This window comes from Ictidomys tridecemlineatus, chromosome Y (assembly GCF_052094955.1).
Source record: "Ictidomys tridecemlineatus isolate mIctTri1 chromosome Y, mIctTri1.hap1, whole genome shotgun sequence".
In the NCBI taxonomy this organism is placed as follows: Eukaryota; Metazoa; Chordata; class Mammalia; order Rodentia; family Sciuridae; genus Ictidomys; species Ictidomys tridecemlineatus.
In genome coordinates, this window is record NC_135494.1 from 14,728,036 (window position 1) to 14,745,080 (window position 17,045).

The following is a 17,045-nucleotide window of genomic DNA, read 5'->3' on the forward strand; positions in this document are numbered from 1 at the left end:
CAGCTTCTCTTTCCTGTCTTCACAAGGGACTAGGACCTGCCATTTCAGGCAGCTGTCACCACATGTTCTGTCACCACATATTTGCTGACATAGTCATTTCTAAATACTGTCTTTAACATCTTCTTCAACTATAAAAATTAAAGTCCCCTGCCAGGCCCTCCGTGAAACTTAATATGACTAACCTAAGTAGAAATCAGCCTTGGGATGCCACTCTCATAGTGCTAAGTTTATAGTTCTAGATTGCACCCACAAAATCTGTCTGGTTTGGATAAAATTATGGTTAGAGATCTGTTGTCTTGACGTGATTGAAGGATTCTTCAAAGCTTGGAATAAGTTACAGTCCTATGTATTTCAAAACCATAGGGCACAAAATAGGGATTAATATGTATTCATTAAATTGAAAATGATCATTTTAGTATTAAAATGAACCCTAAAGTCATCCAGTTTGAGATACCCATTTTACAGAAGTAAAAACCAGGGCCCGGAAAAGTGCAGGTGAATGGATATTCGATGGCAAGACAAGGCTAGAACACAGATGTCCATCTGCTCAATCTGGCACTTTTCCCATAATTATGGAACAAATATAATTCTCATGATGCTAATAGTTGTAAAATATAACTCCAAAATTATATAAATATAAAAAAATACAATGTGAATGAGTTAGAAATATGTGAATAAAAAGCTTTTTAAGATATTTGCATGTTGAGAACATTTTTTAAAGTATTTGAGAAAAATATTTTGAGTTTTATTGATTCCACAGTGTTTAAGAAACAGCTTGTGGTATTCATCATCCCCCAAAGGCAGCTTGGATCTCCCATTCCAACTTGGTAGCAGTATGTTAAAAGATAAATAGATAAAATTATTTGCCTTAATTCTAAAATAAATATTACTGAATGGCTTATGCTGGTGGCTTAAAAACTTTCAGAATCTGATCATCTTGCTAGATTTTGTCACATAAAATGTCATCACTAATTTCAAGTAGACCTCAAATTGAAATGTTCAGTTTCTGATCTGTGTTATCTGAAAAAAAAATCAACTTTATTTTGTGACAAGAAAAAGGAAATTTGTACTACAGTAACACAGGCATATCAATGTTCATAGCAGCACAATTCACAGTAGCCAAACTATGGAACCAACCTAGATGCCCTACAATAGATAAATGGATAAAGAAATTGTGAGATATAGTGATATATATATACACACACACACACACACACACACACACACACACACACACACACACAATGAAGTATTACTCAGCAATAAAAGAGAATAAAATCATGACATTTGCAGGTAAATGGATAGAGTTAGAGAATATCATGCTAAGCAAAGTAAGCCAATCCCCCCAAACCAAAAGCCAAATGTTTTCTCTGATAAGTGGATGCTAATCCGTAATGAGGCAGGAAGGGGATGAGTGGAGAACCTTTGGATGGGGCAAAGGGGAAGGAGGAATGGGGCATGGGGGTAGGAAAGATGGTGAAATGAGATGGACAACATCATCCTATGTACATGTATGATTGCACGAAGGTGTGACCCTACTTTGTGTACAACCAGAGAAGTAAAAAATTGTGTTTTACTTGTGTATAATGAATTGAAGATCATTTTGCTGTAACGTATAACTTAACTGATTAGAACAAATAAATAAATTTTAAAAAAGAAAAAGATAATTCATTTTCTGTTTCCATACTGAATTGTCTTACTCTTGAATTACCAGAAGCCAAACCTTCTCCATGACATCTTACCACTTGGGATAATCAGGCAAATAGAAACTATGAAGGTAATGGACTTGGCTTTCCAAGTGCTATAATTTGGGAAATTCCCAAGACCGCCCTCAATTTCAATTGCTCTCTGGAAGAACTCACAGAACTCAGCAAAGTGGCTTATTTACAGTTATGGTGTATTACAGTGAAAGGACATAGATTAAAATCGACAATAGGAAAAGGTACATAGGGCAGGCTGAGTCCAGGGAGTGCCAGGCACAAAGTCACTGGTTGTCCTTTGCCAGTGAATCTGAGCAGTCCATGCTTATTTCTCTCTGCAATGGTGTGTGACCATATGCACAGATTATTGGCAATAAGAAAATTCACCCAAGCCTTGGTGTCCAGGGTTTTTACTGGGAGTCAATAACATAGACATAGCTGACCACCCACATAGTTGACCTCAGTTTCTGACCCTTCCTGAAGTCAAGCTGATATCACATGTCTCAAAGCCCCAACCATAAATCACATTGTTAGCACAGAGTAGATGGCACGGCCAGAAGACCCCAGGTAATACTCACCCAACAGGCCATTCTAATGGCTTAGAGGTTACCTTCCGGGAATTTGAGGCAATGGTCAAAACTTTGTTCGGTCAAGGTTAAAGCTTTATTACACATGTGTCTCCTAAATTTAAATTTTAAGTTTCTAGAAATCAGGGTCTCTACCTCATAGTTTCTACCCTATGCTTGAGATTTTCAACCAGAAACCAACCAAACTTTCTTGGCTTATGATGCCTTGATGTCTCAAGTTATTTTTCACAGAGCTCTTTAAGCCAAAAGAATTTCTCATAGTAATCAGGTCCAAACAGCTTAGCAGTATATTTGTATAGTATTTGAAAGGATGATGTGATTCCTTCAAGAATTTTGAATATCCCATAGTAATCCTACGAGTTTACTACATTTCAGACTACTTTGGTACACAATTTGGAAACTACAATTCTATATAATGTTTGAGTTATTATAGAATATTTTTTTTGTTTCCTTTAAAAATATTTTCTTGGGATCTAAATATATGCAGAATGCTAGGTGCTGGGCTTACATATATAGATCACACCTGCTCTGGATAGTTTGAAGTGTTTTATAGATGTTAACATAGTTAACAATAAGGAAAAAACTGGGAGTACAATTATTTTCTCCTTTGAAAAAAATTAAGAAACTCAATTTTCCAGAGCTTGACACAGAATCTAATAGATATTTGAGAAAAGTTTGAATGGAAGTATAACAAGGAAGGAGGACTTATGTACCTTAATTTGTCATGAACATGCATGCAAATAACCATCTTTAATAATTAACCTATTTTTTTGTTCATTGAGTTAAAACTATTTTACTCTTTTAAAAAATCTTCTTTGGGGGCTAGGGTTGTAGCTCAGTAGAGCACTTGCATGAGGCACTGGGTTTGATCCTTAGCACCATATAAAAATAAAATAAAGGTATTGTGTCCACCTACAACTAAAATATTTTTAAAAATCTTTTTTTGTTCATGTCCATTATTATAGCAGAAATGGATAATTTGCATTGGGTGCTTAAAAGTATTAAATGATGATTAAGTTTAATTGATTACAACACAATTGTAATTAGAAGAGATAAAGAAGAAATTCAAAAGAGATGAGAAAGGGATGCTATAAGAATCCTAACCTTAGTAATTGTTGTATTCTGCTACCTTTCCTATCTCCTACTATCCCCCCTCCCCTCCCCTCCCATCTTCTCTCTCTACCCCATCTACTGTAATTCATTTCTCTCCTTGTTTATTTTCCCATTCCCCTCACAACCTCTTATATGTAATTTTGTATAGCAATGAGGGTCTCCCTTCATTTCCATGCAATTTCCCTTTACTCTTCTTTTCCCTAATTGGGCATTATGTAAAATTGTGGATGTGTAACCGACGTGATTCTGCAAACTGCATTTGGGGTAAAATTGGGAGTTCATAACCCACTTCAATCTAATGTATGAAATATGATATGTAAAGAGCTTTGTAATGTTGTGAACAACCAATAAAAAATAAAAAAAAATTAAAAAAAATAAAAAAATAAAATAAAAAAAAGAATCCTAACCTTAGTAACAGAGAACCATTTACATACATGTTAAACTGTAAATAGAGGAGGATTGAGAGTTAATATTAGATTTATCCTTTTTTATTTTAAAAAAGTATCCACTGATTAAAATTGTCATATCATGCATAAAACAAATCTCCTTAGAATGATTCAAGTGCTATCTTATATCCACACTATTGATGGGAAAACTCATGATAAGTTTCTGGGATGATATGTATCAAAAGCCTTCCATGTCGTCCACCGTTTTCTGCAGCAATTTAATTGTTAGGACTTTTTTCCTATCGTATATTAAGAATGTGCACAAAGGTTATGTTAGGTTAATATAAAACATTTAAATGACATGAATGTTAAACATTTTATTAAAATTATAAGTGATCTATTTTTAGAACAGTAGAATTGGTTAAATAAGTTACCACAATAGTGTATATAGTCAGTGTTATATGGTCACAATTCAGGATCATGTTCGGGAATATTTGTAGGGTTCAGGATATAGCACTAAGTAAGAAAAGACAGAAAAGCAGAAGAAAAAGTATTAAAATTTCATATACATTTTATACATACAGATGCAAACATAAGAATGAAACACATCAATGTATTAAGTGGTTTAAACAGTTATTTAGAGTACTGGAGAATAGGTAAAATCCTTCCCCACTCCCAACCTCCCCTTCTCCCTCCCTTCTCTTGCTGCCTCCTCTTCTTCCTCCCTCTTAGTTTCTTCTGTTTCATGAGCATTTGGACATTTGTTACTTTTAGATTCTGAACAAATTACACTTCTTTGGCAGAGTAACTTTTCCATAAATTTTGCTGTTTGGATTTTTCTTCGTGATTTGGGTGGAAAATAAAGTGAAATGGTATGTTCTCTTTTCCACTTCTTTTGGGATTCCAGGTTTTCTTCTTCCTCAGAAGAAGCCGGGGGAAAAGGAGAGGAGGACTTTTCAGAAGTAGGCCCAGAAGCCATTCTGCTCCTTTATTCCTCTTCAGAACACAGATTTCTTTTAATTAAAGCATTTCTGTTTCTTTTTGCATGTTCTGATAATTGAGGGACTGTTGTGGACAGATAAGTCAGATATTTTCTATACAATGTTTCATGGTCTTAAAATGTTGAGTATTCCTTCTCCTCAACAGTTAATAAGAAATTCATTTTAGCTTTAACATGAAAAAGTAAAATGATTCATAGCTTCTTATACGTCATATCATTTTTCTAAAAGTTAATAAAAATCTAGGCTTTTTAATTGTCTAGTTAATTTTTGCATAAAAAATATTAAGGGGCCAAAACCATGCTATGTTTAAAAGCCAAGATAAGAAAGGTGGCAGCAGAAAAAATAGCATTCAATAATGATCAAAAGCAATTGCCTGTCACTTCTAAAACTGACAATTCTAGATCTGAGGTAGTCTTCTGATATTGAAGTCTACATAGTTCATTGCAGATTAGGACGTGCTGAGAAACTGGTAGGGGCAGAACGTTATTGAGAGTTGCTATACTAACATTTTATAGAGCCTGCCATCAAACACATTGTTCAAGTTTTGAGAACATTAAGTTTGTGGGAGGTAAGTGGAGTTTTTACTACAGTAACTCTATCTTCAGTCAATCCTTTTTGTTTGTTTGGTATCAGGGATTGAACCCAGGGGTACTTAGCCACTGAGCAACATTCCCAGCCCTTTATTATTTTTATTTTGAGATAGGGCCTTGCTGAGGCTAGCCTTCAACTTGAGATTCTCCTACATTGGCATTCTGGGTTGCTGGGATTACGGGTGTGCACCACAGATCCCATAAATGCAATCATCACTGGTGCTTTGTGCATTCTAAGGAAACTGATGTTAGAACCACCTTTTTGACCTTATGTCTTTCAACTAATTTCTCCACTTTTGGGATTCTGCATGGCCCAAACTGGATGTCAGGGGTGCTGGGTTCTAAATTCAGTGCTGGGTCTACTTGAAGGGTGAAGATAGGGAACAGCATGGTTTTATTTTCACAAAGGGCAGCTAAATCCTGTAGGAGAGAAGTCATGGCAATGAAAAGGGGAGTCCATTGAAACAGAAGTTATTGGCAGCATTCAGGAATCCCAACAATGACTTATAGTTGTTTACGTGTCAAGAGAAGCCACTTCCAGAGAGCTGAAACCTATGGGATAAAGAACAAAGTGGATACTGGAAGATCAAGTTCTCAGAACTCCAGTGACAAGTGTGTGTGGGAGGGAGACACAAAATTATGGGATTTTGAGCGGTTTGATTTTTACAGATGTTGGGAAACATACATTTTTGTATCTATTATTGTTACTCTGGCCTTATTCTCAGCCTGTTCTCATCTGGAAAACGGATTTTTTAAAAAAATGTCCATTTGGAAAGAGCAGGGAGAAACGTTTATGACATAGCACATACAAAAGGTACACCATGTAAGTGGGCTTCTTATCTCTATGTTATGGTTTAAATGTGAGGTATCCCCCTAAAATTCATGTGGGAAATAATGCAAGAAGCTTAGATGTGAAAGGATTGGGTTATAAGAACCTAAAACTAATTAGTGCATTAACTCTCTGATAGAGATTTACTGGGTTTTAACTGCAGACAGGTAGGGTGTGGCTGAAAAAGGTAGGTCATTGGGGACATATCCCAGGAATCTCTCGGCTTCCTGGTGCCATGTTCTGAATTGCTTCCCTTTGCCACACTCTTCTGCCCTAATGTTCTGCCTCACCTGGGGCCTAGAGTGATGGAGTCAGCCATGTATGGACTGAGACCATTGAAATGGTGAGCCCCCAAATAACCTTTTTTTTTTTTTGTCTCTAAAGTTGTTCTATTCAGGTCTTTTGGTCAAAGCAATGAAAAAGTTTACAAAAATAAACAATAAGCACTGGGGACTAAGGGCATGTTTCAGAGAAACACAACAGTTATGAGGAAATCATTGACCAAAGATGGAAAAAACAATTTCATCTTCAAAATAAGAATTCGCCATTCATGTGTCAGATCAATAAATGACATGGCACTTGGAGTGATCAAATTTATCCCTTCCAGGTGCACCTGAGCATTGGATACATATGATGGAAATGTTCTTTGTACTGTACATTGCTTTATTAGTACTGTACAGCTAGTCACCTTGATGACATCTGCATCTAATTTGGAAAATATTTTTTAAAAAAACAATAACAACTTCAAGATAGAATAAAAAATTCTACACACCTAACAGCTCCTTCCTATCACATGAATGTGTAAATTGAATTCCTTCCCAAGACAAAGTTAAAAAAAAAAAAAAAAAAAAAAAAAACAAGACAAAACAAAAAAATTCCCAAAGATTGGTTTCCCAAAAATGTTTTCATTGGCTTTAGGGAACTAAAATACACCAGTGTATGGGTGACTAATACTTCCTGTATAATAAAGATAGATCAACACATAATTAAGTTCTGGCTCAAATATAATTGTTGTCCTGGAAACAGTTTTGGGGATGAATATAGTTATGTTAATGAAACTCCTCACGATTTCCACCAATGATCCAATTTATTAATTAGGCCAGATCATATAGTTACCTTGTGCTGCCCATTTAAAAAAGGTTTAGGAAAAAAAATCAAAGAAACACACATACAAAATTTCCTGAGAGAACACTGGGGAGAGAGAGAGAAAAAAAAAGGAATAAATCGCTGATCAGTTATTAGCCCTTGTCCTTACTTCCAGCTGAAGTAGATTGAAAGTGCTTCTTGGATTTCTTGTGGGTTTCAAAGATCCTTCTTGCCTCACTGGGCAGAAAACAGTAGTATATAACAGCATTTTGAATAATCCTTAGCATTGTGTCTTCCAACCCAACATCCTTAAGCAGTCAAGGTTTTCTAGTTCCAGCTTGCAATATTGAGTAGTTTGGTAGGAAGTTCTACTTTATGTGTAGCCCAAAGGGGAGTCTGCCTGACCTGAAGGGTTTTGTTGAGACCCAGTGTGAACTCTGGGCGCCAGAGCGCATCTCAGCTCTTTAGATCACACCCACTCGGGTGTGTGAGTGTGTGCGCGGGTGCTTACGCGCGTGTGTACGTGTGGGGTGAGGGGTGGCGAGCAGGGCTCTAGGTGAAGCTCAAGGAGAGGGAGGTCGCCCTCTCCGGCCTCTCCCCGGGGGCCCTGGCGGCAGGCTCCAGCTCCAGCACCTACTGGTGCGCGCAGCCGCGGCGCCACAGGCCCCTGGACTCTCCGACCACTGCCCCCCGGCCCCGCGTCCAGCCGCCGGGACCGGCGATGGCGCGGGACTGACGGCCGCCTCCTCTGGGACTCCTCTGCCCCGCCCAGGGTTCGCGGGGGCAGCGGCACCGCCCCAACCTGCATGTGGGGCGGGCGCCCCCGCGCCCCGAGCGAGCGGCCCTCCGCGCCCCCGAGGCGGTGCCTGGCCGCGCCGGAGGACGAGAAGGAGGAGCGGCGGGCCGGGCCGGGCTCCCCACGCACCGCGGCCCGGGAGCCCGGGCTCCCTGGAGGGAGCTTGGGGCGTCCCAGCCCCGGAGGAGGGACCCGGAAGCAGAAGCGGAGCCGCGAGTGGAGCCGAGCCGCTGCCCCCGCTGCCCGCCGGCGCCGGGTGGGGGTCCCGGCGGCTGGATGGGCAGCGGCGGCGCGGGCCGCGGGCCGCGGGCGGCGATGGGCGAGGAGCAGAGCACGGTGAGCGGCGGCGGCGGGCCCCAGGAGGCGCGGGGCCCGGACGGGGGCTCCGCGGGCCACCCTGAGTCCCCGAGGCCGCGGGGGACAGCGCTGGGGCTCCCGGGCCGCGCGGCGACTCCTCGGAGTCGAGCGGCGGCGGCTGCGGAAGCGACTCAAGCTGTGCGGACACCAGCGCCCTGGAGCCCACGAGGAGCCCGGGAGCGCCCGAGTGGAGGAAGAGCCAAGCACTGGGGCAGCCCGCGGGACTGGCACTCACCGGGCCCCTCAATCCCCAGACTTTGCAACTGCAGCTGGAGCGGGAGGAGGAGGAGGAGGAAGCTGGGGACAGAAAAGAGAGAGGGGATGAACAGCAGGAGGCGTCCCCCAGGGAGGAGACGGAGCCCAAGACCCACGCCTTGGCTCCTGATGGAGTGGTCTTGGACGTGCTGGGTCAGCGGCGCCTGCCCCCAGCCAAGAGACAAGTCTTTTGCTCTGTGTACTGCGTGGAGAGCGACCTGCCGGAGGTCCCCACCGCTGAGAAGCTCTCGCTGCCGGTTGTCACCACTTCGGGCTCCGCAGGTGCCCAACACTTCCAACCCCCAGTCCTCCTTCCCCAGCCCCAGGCTGTCACTCCCAGCTGACCCCCTCCCCCCCCCCCCATGGCGGCAGCAATGAGCTGGAGTTCTACCTGGCGCCTGAGCCATTCTCTGTGCTGGGCCTGTTAGGAGCTCCACCCTACTCTGGCCTGGGCGGGGTAGGGGATCCCTATGCGCCCCTCACGGTGCTGATGTGCTGGGTGTGCCTGGAAGACAAGCCCATCAAGCCCCTGCCCTGCTGCAAGAAGGCCGTGTGTGATGAGTGCCTCAAAGTCTACCTGAGCTCCCAGGTAATGTCACCTTTTTTGTACTCTCTGGGCTTCCCTTTCATCATTTCAAATCTCTGGCAAGGAGGTCCCCTTTCAAGCTACCTACTAAGGGAAGAGCTGACAGGACACATTAATGAAGACTGTAAGATCAGGCGAGGCAGGTAGCCACCAAAGGAAGCAGACTTTAAAAGGCCACCGAAGGAGGCTTTATTGAGATATCACTCCATCAGACCACAGAGTGGTCAGGAGAAGGGTCTGAGGAGAAACCTGGTGGGAGCTCTACTGGAATGGGATTTTATGGGGCTCACTGCAGGAAGGGAAGGGATTGGGAGAGGAAAGGGGACTTTTAGGGTCCCTTGTCCTGCTGGAGTTGGTCATGGGAGCTGGCTGAACTCCAGGATTGGCCAAGGGGTCCTGCTGATTGACAGGCATTTTGGGTGATTGATGTTTCCTTTCCCTCGTGTGGGCTGCAGTCACTGCCACTGACCTAACATCCTAGGCCCTTTTGGTGATACAGGTCAGCTAATTTCGTCTAGCTACTTCCTGCTGCTTAGGGGGCTGGGGTAAGGGGATGGCTCCCGTGTAGGTTCGGTGGGTAGGCGACTGCAGGGGTGTAGGAGCATCTGGTTGAAGGTCACTCTAGCAATTTCACTCAAGTGCTTTTGAGCTAACCTGAGGAGGCAGGGAGCAATCATTAATAGAAGTCCTATTACTACTATAGGAGTGAGAATGGGAGTCAGCCACGCAATGAGGGTGAGTTTAGCCAGCCTGGCCAAGGGTCATTTGATTGTTGCTGTTTAAGCCTTTCACCCAAACGACAGAGGGTGTCAACATTCTCTTCAATCGATCCAGTTTCATTGATATAATAGCAGCATTCTTCTTTCAGGAACAGACAGGTTCCTCCTTTGTCTGCTGCCAGAAGATCTAGAGCTGAGACTTGGGCAAGAGATGTTATTTGCCTTTGTAGGGAAGCGACTGATGCCTCTACTGCTTCCTGAAGTTGTTGTTCAAGCTTTTGAGTAGCGGTTACTGCATAACCAAGTCCTCCTGCCCTGAGTCCAGAGGCAGCAAGGGAGGAAGCCAGGGAGAGTTTAACTACTACTGGTAGAAAGACTGGAAAAGGAGGTAGCAACAAGTCCTGGAAAGAGAGGTAGTAACAAGCCATATTCATTCAGCCTCACTGTACAGAGTTAATTGGGGGACCAATGTGGAAGGAATACAAAAAGCAAACTGCATGTTGAGGCTTAGATTTTTTGTTAGGGTACCATTGCACCAGAAAAAGAACCCATGTGGAGCAAGGTTAAGGAAGAAATTTGAATAATCTGGTCACAGGGTGCTGAACCTGAGGAAGTGTAGCAGCAAGAGAAATTCCCTGATGAGTTACAAAAAAGAGGTACTTCCTCAAAGGCTGGAGAGGGGGGTCCTTGGGGTCTAGTTGAGGTATTGAGCAGAAATCAATGGGAATCATGGTTAATGGAGTATGATCCAAACCTGCGCAGAGGAAACAGTCTGAAATGTTATTAACTTTGGACAAATTGAGAAGCTGAAGGCCCTGATGATTAAGGCCATCTATCAGAAAGGGTCAGCTTTAGGATGGGCAACTGCATCCAGCTGGTGTTGGAGTTCCTTCTCTTGCTCCTGGATGGTTATGTGAATTTGAGGGAACACTTGTATATAAGTTCTCCATATTCTGATAGAGGCTGAAGGGTGTTTGGCAAAACTCCAAGAATAAAATTTACCATCAACACCAGAAGCCCATTTTGGGTCCCATGGGTCCCAAATAGTTAATTTGGGGTATGCTTGATTCTCATAACAAACTTATCTAGGAAGTGTTTCTTTCATGAATTATAAGGGCATCCGCCATAGGTGTCAGGCCAGCGCTTACAGGATTTGGTGTATTATGAAGCATAGCATTGCTGAACATAAGTGGGACGAGGTGGCCTGGTTGAATCCAGTAATATTAAGGGTGATGGCCCAATTACAGCCAGTGAAAGGGCAATCGCCTTGACCCATAAACTGAGAGTTGGTGGTGCCACCCTGCTGCCATGTTGCTTGGATGTAGAAGCGCCATCTATGGGTTGGGATAGAAGCTTGAGAGAGATTAATTAGTGATACAAGGAGAGGGTTGGTGAGAAATCCTGAGTTTGGTGGGCCCCAACATGGTGGAAGTCCAGGACTGCACATTTGGAACCGGTGCTTTTTTAAGGCAGGAGACATGGTACCAGGGGGAGTGGCCCAAGAGTTTGGCTGCTGTTGGGATAGCAGGTATGACTGTATGGGGTCCTGTCCAGCGACGTTTCAACAACTGAGGATGGAGCTCTTGAATTAAGACTGTGTCACCCAGTTGAAGAGGGTCCGATTCAGTTCCTGATTGTGCTGGGACAGAAGTAATGGATGGTGCAGGAAGACACCCGTCTGCGTGTTCCTTTAGGAGTTTATGTAGAAGTGTGAGATAGGGCAGGGAGGACACAAGGGGAGGAGGAGTGACAGGAAAGTTTTGGTTGATTAAGAAAGGGCACCCATAGAGCAGCTCAAAGGGGCTAAGGCCTGAGGGGGCTCTAGGGGTTGCCTGAATTCGGGTGAGGGCCAACAGCAGGAGATTGGGCCAGGACAGTCTGAGTTCAATAGCAAGTTTAGTGAGATGATCCTTGAGAATGCCGTTAGCCCTCTCAACCTTACCACAGGATTGGGGTCGGTGGGGGATGTGGAGCCTCCAAGTGATGTTGAGGCCTTTGGAAACTAGTTGAACAACCTGAGAATTGAAGGCTGGACCCTTGTCTGACTGAATGGTGGTGGGAAGTCCAAACCTGGGAATGAATTGCTCAATGAGGACGGAGGCGATGGTGTCAGCAGTTTCCCTGGAGGTAGGGAAGCCTTCTGTCCAACCTGAAAAAGTATCAACCAAAATCAGTAGGTAGCGCAGCTTTTTGTGCCTAGGCATGTGAGTGAAGTAGATCTACCAGTCTTCGCCTGGTTGGTGGCCTCTCATCTGATGTGTAGGGAGTTTAGGTTTGATGTCCCCTTGTGGGGATACTGTAGAGCAGACAGAACAAGCCCAGTGGACCTGCTGAGAGTGGTTCTCATTCCTGGGAAGTAGAAGAGGGGTGGTAAAACCTGGAAAAGGGGCTTGGGGTCAATATGAAGAGAGTTATGTATGTCCATCAGTAGGCTGTAAGCTTGCTGTTTAGGGAGGGCAATTTTATCCCCCAGGAAAATCCAGCCATGCTTCCCAAAATGGACACCTTGGGTTATTAGGTCCTGTTGTTCCTGTGGAGGATAGTTAGGCTTAATTGTGGTGGATAAAAATAAGATAGGAGCTGCTGAGAATTTTGTTGTTAGTTTCTATGGCTATAGAGTCTGCTTTGTTGTTGCCTATAGCTATAGGGTCAGAGGGATTTTTATGTCCTCTGCAGTGTATGATGGCCACTCGTGATGGCAGTTGTAGTGCCTGTAAGAGCTTGGAGATGAGAGAGGCATTGACCACTAGTGATCCTTTTGTGGTCAAGAATCCTCATTCCTTCCAAATAGCTGAACGAGAATGAGCAATTAGGAAGGCATATTTGTTTGCCTTTGGATAAAGTAAGAGCCCTGATAAGTGAGAAAAGTTCAGCCTTCTGGGAGGTGGTTCCTTCAGGAAGGAAGCCGGCTTCCAGAATTGAGGCAGCAGTGACTACTGCGTATGCAGCTCTACGACGTCTGTCATGACCCATCACTGATCTGCCATCCACAAAAATGGTTAAGTCAGGTGAGGGAAGTGGGTAATCAAAGAGGTCCTCACGGGGTGATCGAAGGGCTGCTAGCACCTGTGGACAGGAATGGTTAGCACTTGAGGGGGGCTGGGATAGTGGGAGGAGTGTGGCTGAATGGAGAGGAGATGAAGAACAGAGGGTAATGGTGGAGTTCTCTATAAAGAGGAGGTGGAATTCTTGAATTCCTGAAGGGCTCAGAAGAGGAAGACACTTATGGTTTAAAAGGTCCTGCAGTTGATGAGTGGAGAATACAGTTATTGGTTGGAGCAAAGTAAGTTTTAGGGCTTCCTTAGTATTTCTGCTGCTGCTGCCAGTGCTCGGAGGAATGGTAGCCATCCCCGAACCACAGAGTCAAGCTGCTTGGAGAGGTATCCCACCAGCTTATAGGAGGGTCCAATTGGTTGAGCGAGGAGGCCAGTGGCGATACCCTGTCTTTCATCCGTAAAGAGGTGAAAAGGATGGTTAGGGTTAGGAAGAGAAAGAGTAGGAAAAGAAGTAAGAGCATCCCTGAGCTTGTAAAAGGAATTGGCTACTAGGTTAGGGGAGGTAAGGGGCCCGTGAGGAGTCTCCTTAGCTGCCTGGTACAAAGGTTTGGCAAGAAGTGCAAAGTTAGGAACCCAATGCCTGAAAAAACCTGCTAGACCCAGGAAGGAAGGGATGTAGTCCACTGTTTCGGGTGGCTGAAATTCACAGAGAGCTTGAATCCTGTCCGTTTTCAGGCTTTTAGAGGTTGGAGTGAGAAGTACTCCTAAATAGGTAACTCAAGAGGTAGTAAGCTGGGCTTTGGCTGGAGAGACTCTATAGCCTGGGACCCCAGGAAATTGAGGAGCTGAACAGTGTGTTTGGGAAGCCTTAAATGATTAACTGCATAGGAGGAGGTCATCCACATACTGTAAGAGCGTGCTATCCCCCAAGTCACAAGCAGTTAGGTCCCATGCCAAGGCCTGCCCAAAGAGATGGGGACTGTCCCTGAATCCTTGGGGTAGGACTGTCCATGTCGGCTGTTGAGACCTAAAGGATGTAGGGTCTTCCCACCAATGGGAACAATGGGAGAGAGTTTTAGGATTTTCTCTAGCAAGGAAAACTTGGGCAGTAGAACAGATAAAACAGAAGGTGGGACCAGAGCGGATGTCCCAAAAAGCCTGAATATAAGGAATTTGTACCCATTTCCCTGTCAGGCTACAGAAGTTATCTAAATCAGTGAGGACTTGAAAGTCAAACGTTCCCCCCGGGGGCCATCTTGACCCATTGTCCAATTCATACTGGGGCCAGACCACAGTAGAATAAAAGACCAGGCGCTTAAGGCGCAGGTCTTGAGCAAGGCCTAGTATGGTAAAATTTGTATATAAACAGCCCAAAGGGGTTATGGGATCCAAAGAGGATTTCTTGTTTCCCATGACCTTCCGGGCACCCTTGGGGGTGAGTGGGAACAGAAAAAGGAGTCCCAAATTTGGCTCGCGCTCATGTGAGGAACGGATAAGGGCTAGGCAGAGGTTGAGGCCTGCCTGCGCCTCCGGGGGCCCAAAAGGCTCTCAGGAGAACTGGGACGTCTCCACAGTTCCCGGAGGAGCCCTGAACAGAATGGGCAGGGCCTATGGCACGTGGGTGACTTATGGATAGACCCGACAGACAGAAAGGGTCTGGAAGGTCAGGGGAAGCGAACTTACCCTACTCCTGTTGGCCCACAAAGAGCAGCTTAGAAATTTCCCGGTTCGTTTCAAGGGGTAAGGGATAGACTTAATCCCCTGAGGGAGAAGCCCCCAAATCCCTTCCCAGGTGTCAGCACCAGATGTAAGATCACACGAGGCAGGTAGCAACCAAAGGAGGCAGATTTGAAAAGGCCACCGAAGGAGTAGGCTTTATTGAGATATCACTCCCAGGCGGAACTCGATCAGACCTCAGAGTGGACAGGAGAAGGGTCTGAGGAGAAACCTCGTGGGAGCTCACCGGCCTGAGATTTTATGGGTCTCACGGTTGGAAGGGAAGGGATTGGGACAGGAAAGGGGATTTTTAGGTTCCTTTGTCCTGCTGCAGTTGGTCAGGGGAGCTGGCTGAACTCCAGGATTGGCCAAGGGGTCCTGCTGATTGACAGGCATTAGTCAGGAGATCCTGCTGATTGACAGGCACTTGATTGATGTTCCTTTCCTGCGCCCGACCTAACAAAGACCTCTATAAAATTTTTATTTCATAGTTTTTGCTTAAGTGTGTTTGGTTCTCAACGGTTTACTTGACTGGAATTTAACTCTGCTCTGAGCTTCAGGTTTTGGTTGGCATCTGAGGGAGCAAGGTACACAATGAGTTGCCTTCTACTTAATTCTTTTACTACATTGCAAGCAAGAGCTTGCTCAGAGGAGGGCATTGAGACTGCCTCATTGGCCTGGTATCCCAGATACTAACAGGCAGTAGGCACAAGGTAAACATTTATGGACCCAGTGAAGAAAAGGGTTGGAATTAGTATTTCAGTTCCATGATAACCGATTTCCAAATTGTGTTCCTTCCATATTTTCCAGAAAAGTGAAAGTAAGTATATACATATATTTACTTCTTATATATTTACTTCTTGGCTCTTGTCCACGTTCAGTTTTTTTTTTCTCCAGTGAAGTTGAAGTGCTTTCTTCACTTAAGTTTTAAGCCAGCACAGTACTTGTTTCTTTAAGAGAGAAACAAAACAGAAAGAGCAAAACAAAATAAGAGATTTAACTAAACAAGTACTGGTGGAACTTTCCTTCTCACCTCCTCTTTGAGAGTATGTTTCTTTTCTTGGAAAGCTTGAGAAACAGGGCAGTTTTCCTTTACTGGTGGTGAATGTGTTCTTCCAGCCATTTTCAATTTGTGATGTTGCAGCCAGTGTTTTGCACAATCCATAATGCCCTTTGATCCCGTGTCTGATTGTCCCAGGCCTATTCATCTTTCAAAACCCTGTGTGTTCAGGTGCCAGCTCTTCTGCGAAGCCTTACCTCATCCTCTAAGCCACTGCTTATAGACTTTTCTAAATACTTCTTCCTATCATACATGCACTGAAGTTGTTTTTCACATGTCTGTCTTGCTAGACTGTCTGGACAATGTCTTATAGTTTGAAACTAATAGTTTCACGTGGAGTCCCTTTCACATAGTAGTGTTTAACATTGGTTAAAGTGAACTGAACAGGGTTTCATACAGTGTGGTTTTTCTATGTTTTGTGGTTAGACCATGCCTGGGTTTAGACTGAAAGTGTGTATTCTGCCCAGCTGAAAATGCAGAGGGAAACTTAGACAAAATGGAATGTTACATGAACAGTAACTTGGCCAAACTGCTGAGATTATCCAAAGGCCTATGAGAGACGATGATGTCTCTTTCAGGCTTTATCCACAAACGGATACTTCAAACAGGAGGAATGTCTGCTGCTTGTTGTGGTTGTTTTTATGACATCACCATCAAACAGATATTGCTGCTCTCCATGTGCAAAGCCCTGTGGTGGATTTCAGACATTCCCCAAATACAGGCCTTGCTCCAGAGAAGTCACTGTGAGAGCAGATGTGTACACAATAATAAAACAAAGTAGCATATAATGAGATGTCAACAAAATAACAAGGCCAGGTAGCACTTAAATGTTAAATGCAAGATTCAAGTATCAGGGAGTTTAGAAGCTGAAAGGAGGTGGGCGTTGTGGCTTGGGTACTCTGCCAGCCAATTTGATTTACTTGAGGTGGACGTTTTCCTAAAAAAAAAAATTGCTTTTTTTTTTTTTCTTTTTAATCACCCTAAGTTAGCTTTTGGAAGTTAGTTTTTGATTTGTAATGCAGAATACATGGGCAAGTGAGGGGGGATGTAGCAAGGTGAATCCAGTGGTCATTGCAACAGGTACCCAAAAAAATTCCTTTGAAAGGGCATAGTATCTGAAACTTGTCTACAGTGTTTATTACATGTATATTCCTGACCTCCTCCCAACACATTTGACAGAAATTTCCATAAAGAAAAATATACATTATCTAAAATAATAAGCAGCAAGTACTGAATACCAGGACTACTTCCACCTCAGGTCTTTTATA

At 43.9% G+C, this 17,045-nt stretch overlaps 1 pseudogene across 1 annotated transcript in view; it reads left to right on the forward strand.

Moving 5' to 3' along the window:
• Nucleotides 1-8,238: 8,238 nt before the first annotated feature.
• LOC144372035 (E3 ubiquitin-protein ligase RNF217-like) overlaps nucleotides 8,239-17,045 on the forward strand; it is a 105,538-nt pseudogene continuing 96,731 nt past the window's right edge. The window contains exon 1 of the transcript XR_013432074.1: nucleotides 8,239-9,289. The product of XR_013432074.1 is annotated as an E3 ubiquitin-protein ligase RNF217-like (transcript). The remainder of the gene's footprint in view (nucleotides 9,290-17,045) is intronic.